The sequence below is a fragment of the Uloborus diversus genome, chromosome 3, assembly GCF_026930045.1.
Source record: "Uloborus diversus isolate 005 chromosome 3, Udiv.v.3.1, whole genome shotgun sequence".
Taxonomy (NCBI): Eukaryota; Metazoa; Arthropoda; class Arachnida; order Araneae; family Uloboridae; genus Uloborus; species Uloborus diversus.
The window spans coordinates 61860755-61874840 of NC_072733.1; the positions used below are offsets into that span (position 1 = coordinate 61860755).

At 33.2% G+C, this 14086-nt stretch overlaps 1 protein-coding gene across 2 annotated transcripts in view; it reads left to right on the plus strand.

Annotated features, from left to right (window-relative positions):
* Nucleotides 1-11006: 11006 nt before the first annotated feature.
* The window catches only part of LOC129219317 (calcyphosin-like protein), a 147884-nt gene continuing 144804 nt past the window's right edge, over nt 11007-14086 (plus strand). The window contains exon 1 of one of the 2 annotated variants that reach the window (XM_054853667.1): nt 11007-11107. The gene's annotated coding sequence lies outside the window, so the exon portion shown is untranslated. Of the gene's footprint in view, nt 11226-14086 lie in introns of both variants that reach the window. The other variant, XM_054853668.1, reaches the window with a different exon arrangement.

Below are 14086 nucleotides of genomic sequence, written 5' to 3' on the forward strand. Positions count from 1 at the left end.
GTTGGATCGACACAAATTTTGCTCTATCACCAGTGGATCGGCACCTCCGGAGAACCCGATCAACGATCGCGACTATCGATGGCGATCTACATCGCTCAAACTGTGCCAGAAACGCTCTTGATCGACAGGTAGACGAAAACGTCAGCAAATGACGTCAGGAACGACAAACCACGCCCTATCGACCGTGATCGACAGTGTGAGAAACAGGCCCATGTTCTACAGGATTGGAGTCTAGAGATCTGCTTGGCCAATTCATCGAGTGAATATCCTCCCCTTCCAGAAATTCGTCGACCAGAAGAGCTGTATGTGGTCTTGTGTTAACATCCATTAAAACTAACTCGGGGCTAACAGCGCCCCTGAAGCTGAAGAGAGGATCTTATTGCTCCAAGACCACACAATGTCTTGCAACTGTCACAGAGTCTCTCTCAAAGACATGGAGGGGTGTGCTACCATCCAACGTAATGTCATCCCAGACCGTCAAACCACCATTGCCAAAATGGTCGATTTCGCGGATATTGTAAGGCAAATAGCAAGTCATTTCAGCTTAAACGACTATTCTTGTCCTACATTTACATGGATAGACGCAAGAACCTGCTACCTACCCTCCAATATCGGCGAAATCGACCATTATGGCGGTGGTGGTTTGATGGTATGAGCAGGCATCATGTTGGATGGCCGCACAACCCTCCATGTCTTTGAGAGAAGCTCTGTGACAGTTGCGAGATATAGGGATGTGGTCTTGGAGCCCTCACTCTAAACAAGTTCAAGTTAACTTTTTCAATTTTACTATAATTTTCTGAAATTTAAAAATTGCATAACAGAAAATCCTTGAAACTTTTCTATAACATATTATTAAAAATAAGAGGAAAACAAAAACAACTTTCATTAATTGATTTTGTAAAAAGCATAAAAATAGTTATTTACAACAGAAAAAAAATCGATCGCTGTAAATGATGCAAGAAAGATTGTGCATAACGAAATATAGGTGAAACAGGTATGAGAAATACAACGCAAAATAAAATTTCTTGAGCAAAATAAATAATTGCTAAATATTTAAGAAATGCTTGAAACGACGAAGGAAGGGGGTGGGAGGTGCGGGTCACTCTCTGATTTTGGAGTAACTCGCAACATTAAGCTTCGGCTCTAAATTCGGCCTTATTTTTTCAGTAAAGAACTGCTACCGCCAACGCCTCGGAAGAGTTTCTGAATCTACTTCAGCACTTCCGAAGAAAAAATTCAAAAGCCTCTTTGATTTCCGAATTATTTCACCATCCAAAATGTCTTTAATCAATTTCTTACATTAATGCTCTAAATTCTTCCTAAACAATAGATAAAGCTTGAAAAAAAATCTCTAATTTTATGAATGGCGTTAGTTTTAAACAACTCGGAAGTACAACTAGAGTTAAATTTCAGAATTAGATGAAGGGGGAGGAGGGGGGCACGCAAGTGTTTTCGGAAATTAAAAAGTAGTCGTAAAAAATGTAGTTCAAAATAATCATATACATTGGGCAGAAAACCCTTTTAAAACTTGCACCTCAGTTTGTCTTGACGTGCAGTGGCGGATTTAAAATATCGCAAATGTTGCGGTTGCGCGAGAGGCCCCATAATCATAAGGCCTCCGTAGGAGTTACGAAAATGCCTATGATAAATGTTTTACAAGTTCCGTGATAGAGAAAGAGGGCCCCAAAAGGTATTTCGACGGGCCACTCCGCCGAAGCGATACAGAAAAGACTGCATTACTATGATTCATATTACAAATATCGAGAAATTAAAAATTACCGTCGGTTCAACGGGAATCTAACAAAATGTCACAAAAACTGGTTTCGTTACCTCATATTTGTTTCTAAGTTAGTCTCCAATTCGGCAATATATCTCCAAATGATCGTCAGTCTAAGACGCGCATATTAGTTTTGCATTGAAATAAGTAATTAATAGCCACAAAAATGAGTAAATATGTCTTTTAGAATACACGATTGAAAACAAAAAGGGAAGTGCACAACTGGAACATACGCAGACCCCACCTACGAAATGTTAATTTTCTACAGCTTACCATTTTTGAGTTATGACTTATGAGAGATACATAAGTACATCCAGCCACAAAAAACGACGCAAATATTAACTTGTTTGTGCCAGAATGCAGTATCAAAAATTCTTTCAGGGGTGACTAAAATAGAAATTCATACTGAAATTTAAGTAAAAAATTTTATGTGAAAACAATAACTACCTTTACTTTGTATTAAAAAGTAAAACAGCAAAGCTCCCCACCTTTTTTTCGAAAACATCAGCCAATTCCATCGGCTTTTCGATGATTTTTAGGCCGATGAGCCGATGTTTCCTGCAAGTTAGCATCGGTCGCCGATGCCTTTTTTTAAATTATTGAACCATCGGCGTCGATGTCACTTGTCACTGTTGAGGGACTTTTCTAACATGGCGAATTTATTTCATGGTAATCAGCTTTTTTTTTTTTTTACATGCAATTCACATCAACACATAAACCACAACCGCTAGGGTCTAGTGGGGTAAAGTGGTTATAAAATCGTAGGTTTTCAACTTAGGTGGATAATAAATACAATAAATTCTTTAAACACTTCAACTTTTTTTGTTGTTATTTTGCATTGCATTATTAAAGAACACGGTACATTGAATTTCAGGAAAAAAATATTGATTTATGTAGCTTTATAGCACTTTCATTTCCCTATGTACTTATGACCACTTTACCACATGGGCTGGGGGAAAGTGGTCATAGCATGGGGTAAAGTGGTCATAATTAAAAATAGATGCAAAACCATTATAAATAACACTAATTTCGGCTATTTTTAAAGTTACGAGTATATGTCTGAGTATACACGAGTATATACGTGTCGTGTAAACCGGAGTAAACACGTTCATATATGAGTAAATACATGTATAAATCAGAAACATCAAGTATATACGTGTATACACGAGTACATAAGCATGTATACGTGATTCACTACAGGAGTCTATCCACGTCTACACGAGTATATACGTGTTACGTATGTATACTAGGGTGGAACGAAAAAAACGAAGTTTTTATTTTCGGATCGTAATAGTGCGGAAAAGTTGCGATTGGTGAAGACTTACAAAACAAAACAAAAATTTTAAAAATCGGATAATATCTTCCGATCCCGCAACGAGCCTGAATATTTGAAAAAATGGAAAATTTCGTGTTTTCTTAGTGATTTTACAAAAATTTTGTTTTAATGTTTCTTTTTAAGGCTCTAAGACGGAAAAGTTACGATTGGTAAAGCGTTCAGAAAAAAAAAATTGAAATCGAATAATACCTTCTGATCCAGAAACAAGCCAAAAAAATCGAAAAAATTGAGAATTTCAGGTTTTTTTCCGAATTTTTAACATTTTTGGTTCAATGTACTTTTTCAGGCTACAGAACGGAGAAGTTACGTTTAGTGAAGACTTCAAAACAAAAAAAAATATATTTTTGAAATAAAACAATATCTTCCGATCGCGCAACGAACCTACATGTTTGAAAAAATGTAAACTTTAAGCCGTTTTTCAGCTTTTTTTTAAATTTTAGTTTAACGATCATCATAAGTTCGGTATGAAATACTAGTGGAAGAACGTTTGTTTATAAAACAAATGTGATAGTTTAGTATTAGCCTGCCTGTGAAATTGTTCACATGGCCCTTTAATCCCGCGAGACTTATACTATTTGTTTATGCTGCTCAGTACAGTGTTATGCATCTTATACGCCCCATTAGCGCCTCACGATCTTGAATTTATGAGCTTTTTAGTTGGTTTGTGTCTATAGGTATCTTACTTAAATGAATAAAGCAGGCGTGCTGGCATCAGTATTTCTCAATGTTTCTAATGTGCGTCGATTGCTCTGCTAAACGTGTTTCCAACATGAATCCATCTTTTCAGAAAAGAATTACGAGAAAGTCCTTTGAGTGCCCTATATTTGGCCACCCGAGAGATTTGCCGGCAAATAAGCTCCCTACTTATGAAAATGTACTTCAAAGTTGCTTTCAAGAGAGATTTGAGTTAGCTAGAAAAGTCAATAACACGAAAGTGAGTTCTTCCTTTGTTAAGGACATAGTGGCGTAAAAAGTTAAATGTATCTTTGATAAAGCCTCGATTCCTACAGTTTCCCTGAAAAGAATTGCTCAGCTCATTGATATCTCCTACAAAAAATATCTCAATTTCATGAGATCTTACAGTCGAGACAAGGATAAACCAAAGTTTAAAGAAAGGATTGATAAATTTAAAAGTGAAGCAAGGAAACTCTTTGACGTCTCTGCGTGTAAGTGCGTAATGAATGTTATTTGCACTTGTAAAAAGACCCTAGACATTTGTGAATGTCCAATTTACATGAAATGTACGTGTGAAAAATCTAAAAAGATACCGATCTCTGAACAAAGATTTCTCTATCTTCAGAGGAAACATGGAATAGGAAAAATTGGAACTTTGGACCAAAAGCCTATGCCATAAAACGAAAAGTTACTGAGTGCGTTTCAGTCATGAAAGATGAATCTGATCTTTCAAATGAAGAACAACCAAGTTGTTCAGTCCAGAGAGAACCTGATAATGATTACAAGTCAACCGACACAGAGAAGAAAACCCGGTGGCGGATGAGGATTAAGCTGAAAACTACGGCACTAAGTAGCGATCGTTACGGTGCATCTGATCGTGCAACTGCTGCCATAGCATCCAGTGTGCTTCAAGATGTTGGCTTAGTGACTGAAACAGAGACTTCTAAAGTTGTTTATAGACAAAAAATTAGGAGAGAAAAGAGCCAAAATAGAAAAGATCTGCAAAGTGGCATTAAACAAGACTCCGTTCGGGGTATTTATTTTGACGGAGAAAAGATGATACTTTAAATATAGATGATTGAATCAAAGCAATAAAGGCGAATAGTGAAAGAAGAGCAATATTCTATTATCAAAGAACCTGATTCCGTTTATATTGGTCACGTGTCTCCAAACTCTGGATCAGCCAAAAACATAGTGAATAGGTTTCATATCTAAATGAACAAAGAATTTCACTGGATGATTTAGCCATCGTAGGTTGCGATGGTACTAAAATCAATACTGGGTGGAAAAGTGGCGCGATTCGTCAATTTGAAATTTATATTGGACGACCATTGCAATGGGCTATTTGTTTATTACATTTCATTGAGTTGCCTTTTCGCCATCTTTTTCGGTATTTGGATGGTGGAACAACTGGCTCAAATTCGTTTTATGGACCAATAGCTGAACAACTCAGAGGTTGCGAAAAACTGCCAGTAATAGATTTTCAAGCAATTGACTGTACAATTCCAGATGTAAACAGAAAGTGCTTGAGCGAGGATCAAAGATATCTTTCAGATATATCTCAGGCAATAAAGGGTGGCAATTGCCCAAATGATTTGCCAAATCGTGACCCCGGCCCACTCTCACATTCCAGATGGCTCACTTGTACAAATAGAGTCCTTAGACTGTACGTAAGTGTATCGATCCCATCAGGTGACTTAAAAGACATAGTGACTTTTATTTTGAGATGTTACATGCCGGTCTGGTTTGAAATAAAGAACCGCAAAAATTTCACAGACGGTGCCATTCATGTTTACAGAACAATTCAAACCTGTTGATACTTACCTGACAATCTAAAACAAGTTGTTTACCCTGTCATTGAAAGAAACTCTTTCTTTGCGCATCCCGAAAACTTATTAATGGCAACGGTGTTTGATGAAAGGAGGCACATAAGAAAACTAGCGTTTAAAAACGTCTTAAAAACCAGGGAGTCTGTTTCTAAAGGCAAAAGCTCATTAGAAACTTTGTCATTCCATCTCTAAATTTCGAAGCAGAAGATTACACAGAGATTATTAATTGGAACACGACAAAGCTATCTTCTTCACCTTTTCTTCGGAAAGTTCCTAACAAAGACATTGAAAATCTTATTGCAACAGGCACTATACCCGACTGGGGTATCAAATTATTCCCCTGCCATACGCAAGCTGTCCGAAAGATGTGTGAAGCTAGTGACGGAGGCTTCACTCAAAGTGTGTGGATTTAAATCAAGAGATGGCTACATAAGAGCAACATTGAAATCTAGGTCAATTGCCCGAATTTTCCAAAAAATCTGATTATAAATTAGCTTTAACAAGTAACACTTAAAACAATAAGATTTGTATACTGGATTGTAAATTTGGTAAATATTTTATAACTTTTTATTATTTGAAAATGTTTCATTGTTGTAAAGGATGGTAGTTTTGCATGTTTAGAAGATACCTTAAAAGTCAAGAAATAAATTAATGTTTATGTGTAATATAGGGTTTTTAAAAGGCTTTTCCCTGTAACACTGGGGGAAAAAACAAGAACAATTTTATTTTTAATCACTATAAGAAAAGATGAAATTCTCCCTTTTTTTACTTTTCATGCTTGTTCCTGGACCAGAAGGTATTAATTGATTTCAATATGTTTTTTTTTAATTTCTGAAGGCTTCGGCAATCATAACTTTTCCGTCTTAGAGTATTAAAAAGAAACGTTGCAGCAAAATTTTTAAAAAATCGCTAAAAACACACGAAATTTTCCATTTTTTCAAATTTTTAGGCTCCTTGCGGGATCGGAAGATATTATCCGATTTTAAAAATTTTTGTTTTGTTTTGTAAGTCTTCACCAATCGCAACTTTTCTGCACTATTACAATTCGAAAATAAAAACTTTGTTTTTTTCGTTCCACCCTAATGTATACCTGTCGCGCGTATATACGAGTACATAGACGTATAAACGAATATCATATGCGTGTATGCACTTGTATCTCGAGTATGTACGTGCATACCTGAGTATATACCTGTATAGTAACGTATATACGCATATATAAGTGTACATACATATACGGGTATACGCGAGTTAACTCGTGGATACATCCAGTGCGTGTTTGAACATGTCTACTCACGTATTTGGAAGCACAAGCATATGCGTACGTATACGTGTAAACACGATTATATACCTATATAGACGTATATACGTACATTTACGTGAATACACCAGTACATGTATGTATACACGAGTATATACGCTCACATACATGTATGCCTATAGAGTGAATCCAAGCTTTTGGGCAAAAATCTAAGGGGTGTGAGAGGGGAGGATAAGAAGCAAAGAATCATAAGGAACTTATGGTCGCTGACGCGCTACATGCACACAAAGCCAGAAATTGATGGATGCAAAACAGGTCACAAATTCGTTGCACAAAGAGGACTTTACCCAACATTTTAGTTTTTTAAGAAATATTTAGAGCAGTTGTTAAAAGTTACGGCCTGCAGTAGCTTTAATGCACGCGTCGCAACAAAGGCGCAGCGACTGATGAAAGTTATTCAAAAGTCTCGTTATTGCAACAGAGGGTGCTTTGTGATTGCGACGCATGTATTACAGCTGCGGGCCGCAAATTTCATCAATCGCTATAAAACTTTCTTGAGACCTAAAATGTTACGTAAAATTGTATTTGTGTAATGTGTGTGTGAATTTGTGACCTGTTTTGCATCCATCAAGTTCTGGCTTTGCGTGCATGTAGTGCGTCAGGATTGTGTTTGTGACCATATGTTCCTTATGATTCTTACTTCTTATCCTCCCCTCTAACACCTTTTAATAATTTGAGCAAGAGTTTAAACTTACCTTGTATACTTGTATATCATATACTTGTATGTAAGTGTCTACTCGAGTACGTACGCGTACATACGTGTCTACCTGAGTATATAAGTGTTCGTATATATACGAGTATAAGCGAGCAGTGGCGCCCACAAGGGAGGGGTCCAGGGGGTCCGGACCCCTCCCATAGCTCTTGCATTTTTCTTATTTCAACTGATTATGAGTCCATGTACTTTATACACAAAATATTTCCAAACAAAGAAAACAAGAATTTCAGTTCTATTAATAGGGAAAAAAATCCTCTTGTTAAAAGATTTTTTAGAAAATGTGTACATTTCTTGTAACGAATTGCACAAGCGAGAGATCTTTCTCGACGTTGAGAAGGCTAAAAACAAACTTAAATAGTACTATGTATAATGAACGTTTAATGTGTTCTTGTACTGCTGAATTCAAGCAATGTCACCATCACACACTGAGGAAGTTATAAATAAAATCGAAAAATGAACTAGAAAACTAAATTTTATTCTACGATGTTTTGTAAACCTATAGAGGCAGACTATGGGTGACTGTAAATGAAAACAGAGTAATAATAATGTTTTTAGTTTTGTAATTACAGGTTAAATTGAGATTTTTCTTGTTCTTCAGACTTGATGCTTCTTATACTTGAATTTGGGCATCTGTTTTCATTTATGAACAATGATAAAAGTAAATACATTGCATAAATTCGTTTGCTTTCTGGTAATTTAAATATCTGTTATTAATATTTTTTTTATTAATTAGTGCTAATTATTTATTCAGTAATTTATTTTTTACTGTTTTTTTTCTCAAGAATCAATAAAATCAAGTCAATATGTTTAACGGCATATTGGGGTATGATATGAAAATGGGACTTTTAACTATAGACCCTCCCCTTGCAAAATTCCTGTGTGCGCCATTGTAAGCGAGCATATACGTGTATAGTCGAATGTATATCTGTATAGATTAAAAATACTTGCTGATACCTATATACGTATTTATTGGCGCATTTATGTGAATACGTCTATATACATGTCTACACGAGTATATGCGCATGCATACGCATATCCTCATATATTTAACCGTTTACCTGTAAAAATAATACATATTAAGTGAATTTTTTATTTAGTTTATATCTGCCTTGTACTTAAAGATTAAGTGACATTAGAAGAACAGTATTCGTTAACCCTAATATTATGACCACTTTACCCCATCTTACTTAAATTGTTCTAAAAAATTATCTAAAATAGATTCAGCTAACTGTGAACGAGTAAGAGTTCTTGAGACATGTAGGAAGTTTCCTGTGCAGTCAATCTGTTCATAATTCTAACAAACAAAATTTCCCAAGAAAGTTAAAAAAAGTGTTTAGATTTTAAAATTTTTCATATTCACACAAAATATTTTTTTTAACAAATATAATTTTTCCAGTTGTAAAATTTTGTATTCAAATAGTAGTTTCTAACTGCTAGATTGCTACAATGGCTACCTGCTACAATGGCTAGTTTCTAATTTTTATTAGACCATCTACCAAACCTGCTACAATGTCTAGTTTCTAATTTTTATTTAATTTATATCTGCCTTATACTTAAAGATTAAGTGACATTAGAAGAACAGTATTCGTTAAGCCTAATATTATGACCACTTTACCACATCTTACCTAAATTGTTCTAAAAAATTATCTAAAATAGATTCAGCTAACTGTGAACGAGTAAGAGTTCTTGAGACATGTAGGAAGTTTCCTGTGCAGTCAATCTGTTCATAATTCTAACAAACGAAATTTCCCAAGAAAGTTAAAAAAAGTGTTTAGATTTTAAAATTTTTCATATTCACACAAAATATTTTTTTTAAACAAATATAATTTTTCCAGTTGTAAAATTTTGTATTCAAATAGTAGTTTCCAACTGCAAGATTGCTACAATGGCTACCTGCTACAATGGCTAGTTTCTAATTTTTATTAGACCATCTCCAAACCTGCTACAATGGCTAGTTTCTAATTTTTATTTAATTTATATTTGCCTTATACTTAAAGATTAAGTGACATTAGAAGAACAGTATTCGTTAAGCCTAATATTATGACCACTTTACCCCATCTTACTTAAATTGTTCTAAAAAATTATCTAAAATAGATTCAGCTAACTGTGAACGAGTAAGAGTTCTTGAGACATGTAGGAAGTTTCCTGTGCAGTCAATCTGTTCATAATTCTAACAAACAAAATTTCCCAAGAAAATTAAAAAAAGTGTTTAGATTTTAAAATTTTTCATATTCACACAAAATATTTTTTTTTAACAAATAAAATTTTTCCAGTTGTAAAATTTTGTATTCAAATAGTAGTTTCTAACTGCCCTACTGTATAATAAAATTTTAACATTCATTCCAACGTTTATTTCCTAGCTATAACCATTTATTTGACGTATGACCACTTTACCCCACTGAATACTTTCCCCCATCAGACCCTATAGTCTTCTGCATAAAACAAAAACAGCGGCACATTATTTCAAATACCTGATTTCTAAAAAGTTACGTTTTTCGTAATTCGAAACTTCATGCGAACATATTTACTAGAATTACGTAGCATAAATGCCGAGTCATGTTAATGAAAAGTCAAACATTTTTAAAGCTTCTTTGGGGAATGAACATAACTAGCAGGAAAAAATTGCCGACAATCCGGAATAGAGCAGAATTTCTTAATTTATTTGATAAGTGGAATCCATTACTACTATTTTTTGAACACAATTTTATGAAAATGGTTTCCTTGCAATCAAAGTGAAAATTGTTTCAAACGATGTTTATTGTCTTCAAAGAGTAACTTCAAAAACTAATACAAAATGCCTTTAAACAACTCGTTTTACACAAAATACTAAAATTAAAATTTTGATGAGCTTAATTGTTCTTGTTTCACCATCGCAGATATAATAAATGTAAAGTTTACTCTCATGTCAAGGTTAGTAATTTTGCTACGATTCTATGTTTTGTTGACTTATAAGTTGAGTTTTGATATTTTCTCTGCAGTCCATTCCGAAAATACTGAAAAAAAAAAAAGCTTTGTACAAACCATTTTTAAAAAATGTTTTGCAATTATTTATTTGAATTCAAAAAAAAAAAAAAAAATGCAAGTTTTGTGGAACATTTGAATAATGTTCATGGAACCCTGGAGTTCTGCGGAACACAATTTAAGAAACGCTGGTCTAGAGTATTTCATATATAAAGGTTCGGCCCAAAACCTCTCTTTCTTCCGTTCTCTCTCTCTTTCTCGCTCGCGTTTGTTTTAGACTCATAAATTGCTTTTCAAAATCAAGAGAATATTTTGACCCTGTTTTATGACGAAAGTCGTTTTCTGAATTAGATGCTACTATGCTGCCCTCTTGCGGCTTCACTTGCCCTGACGCAATCGTTGTTTGCACTTAGTGCATGGCGGTCGACTCACAACTGCTGCTGATGGTTTGATTAATGAGCCAGTAGCTGTGTTTAACGCTTCCACCAATTTTCAGGTCAGTGCCTTTCACACTGTTAAAAAATGAAGCAATAGGAAGAAATTTGTATATCTTGCTTTGTGGCTATGCGATCCGCTCTTTGTCAGAAAAAAAATATCACATGTTTTAAACTTTGGTAAGAATATTAGTCATTTTAAATTTCCTAAAACACTTATCTGTTTTATTATACAGTTCATGAAACATAGAGCTTTTATCTAATATTTTCTTAAGTTCTTGTGTGTGTGTGTTTTAATTGTGGCGTTGCACTGTTAAAAGTTATTTTCAAAATAATAATAATAATAATAATAATAATAATAATAATAATAATAATAATGAAAATGTGCACAAAAGTTAAGTTTAATTTACATTCAAAAAACTAACTTGGTTTAGTAACAATAGTAAACAACGTAATCAAGCCCAAATTTCAAGCCAAATTTGGCAAACTGATTGCACTCAATATGCTTGTTTCTGCTTGATATTACGTTGCTTAATACTGTTGCACAAAGGTATTTATTTATTTATAATTTGGTTTATTAGGTTTTTAATTTTTTTTCTATATGAAACATCTTTTTAGAAGTAAACTCAACTTAAAGTATAAAATTAAAAAAAAAAATGTAAGAGCATTGATAACTGATAAGAGAAATTTAAAGATCACACTTTGAAATATAAGCATGAAAATATGCTTTTAACATGGAATCTTTCCGAAACTCATCCATTATATAATCTGTAAGAAAATATATTGAAAATCATGCAGAATAACTTGACAAAAACAGCGATTTGAAAAAAAGGTAACTTTTGTAAGTATTAAGAAATGAATAAAAACGTGTGGTTTGTATATATTTGCTTCAGTATGAAAAAAATGTATTCTTACGTTATTGATGATAATAAAAAAAATGGAATAGTTAATAAAATTTTGTTTTGAGATTTTTCATTACGTTTATTTTGATTTCGTCCAAATTCACAGTTCTGTTGGAGAACTGAGTTGAATTGTAAAAAGCTTTTGTTTTATCTGAAAGGGTTATTAGGGAAATATTTTGTTCTTAGCAAGCGAGCAGTTTTGCTGAAGAATATGTTAATTATATAAGGAAAACATTGATATAGATATTAAAATAATAATAAAAGTTTCACATTCATTCAAATGACATATCATAAGAAGAGAGTTAGTACAAATGAAATATCAAAAACATTATATGTATTTAATTATCTAATGATGTTTCAAAACTATAGACTTTTTTGACAAGTTAATTGACTTCATATTATACGATAGTAAGAATGTTTTAAAAAACTGTAATATATATTTTAGATAACCCTATATGAAACAATATTCATCAACTTTTAAAATTTAGAAATCAAGAAGAAATAAAAGTGTATACAATTTTTTTTCTCTAATACAGCATCTTCACTATCAATGTTTTTTCTATGTAAAATGTTTCAATTGTAATGAAATATTTATTGAAAATGCAAATAAATGTTGTTTTTGTTCAGGTCTGTCGCATAGAGTCGTTTGAAACTTCCCGTGAGACCTATGTGTCCCTGCGGTTGCGAAAAGATTCAAAATGTGCTTGATAGTTTTGGAATTAACCAAGTTAAAGTACCATTTGTTAACGTGTCGAAAAACAAAAATAAAATACTGAAATATTTAAACTCCATCAAAATAAACATAATGATTTTGTTATAAAACAAATATCAAGTCTTTCTTGAAATTTTCATGCAGCCAAAATGTGATTGTCACCTTACATTTATTAAAAATTCATGTCACATAAAACCACAATTTCTACTATTAGGTAGTAATTATAAATAAAAATATAATTTCAATAAGTTCAGTTCTGGTTTAAATGACGTTTTTTCTATCGATTCAAAGTGCATTCAATGCATTGATAATTATATAAATACATTAAATACAAATATTGAGAACCCTTATTCAAAGAGCACTTCTTTTGTTACTTCACGTTTCAACACTTCTTTTGCGTAAAGATTGCTCTTTCTTTTCATTAAGAATTTTATTTTCAATTAATTATTAGATTGTGTTTATTATCATACTTCAGTAACCATAAAAAATATTGACTTTTGTAAGATTTTAAGTGAAATTCACTAATACAAACATATGCTTGAAACCGTTTTATATTTTATCACAAGGTGGGGGGGGGGCTTTTTTAAAGCAAGCTGCTGGAAATTTTTTTTGTTGCTCATAAAAATGTCACTCAGTTTATTACATAGAACATTGAATACAAAATATATTTTGAGCAGCGTATAAAAATGGTTAATCTGTTATTGATCTAAAATTTGTTTAAAAAATGCAGTGTAAACAAATTTGACAACTTTATTTCAAGGCTACGATGGAGCCCCTTCGTCAATATCAGTGATTGTTTTTACTCGCCTATTATTGCTTTACTTCCCTTTCTCAACGTTTCGGCAAGCATTTTTCTGTAAATGGGCTTACACTGTAAGGTTACCCTTCTTGCCGTGAAGTAAAACATGTGACGGAGAAAAGGAAATGCATTAAAACTAAATTACAACTAAATTAAACATTAATTAAAACTAAAATACATTAAACTACAACTTGAATGCAGGTAATTTGATATACTCTGTGTCTAATGTGAGAGAAGTTTTGCCGTAAACCTTTCCCCGTTTATTCTTGCTTTTTTTTTTTTTTTTTGAAGTGAAACTTTTTATACGACGGCTTTGAAGTTTTGATCCGCAAACTTTTGTGTGACAGAAGTTGTTTTTGGTGTGACGAAAAGGCGCACTTGTGCTCTTCTCGCTTGCTTTTTTTCTCGTTGTCCGTGGCTGTGTGTATTTCCTTGAGTACAGCCGTTGGTTATTAATAGAGCATCCGTTAAAACACGTGTGTATAACCAATGCATTTCGAGCATTGTTTAGTGCTCTCGTTGTTTATAATCTGTATTCTTTATTAAAGTATTCAACTTCGTTGAATATTTTATTGTTAATCAGATCGCGCAGTAGTATGTGTGCGAAAACGGTAATTTATCTTCTTGA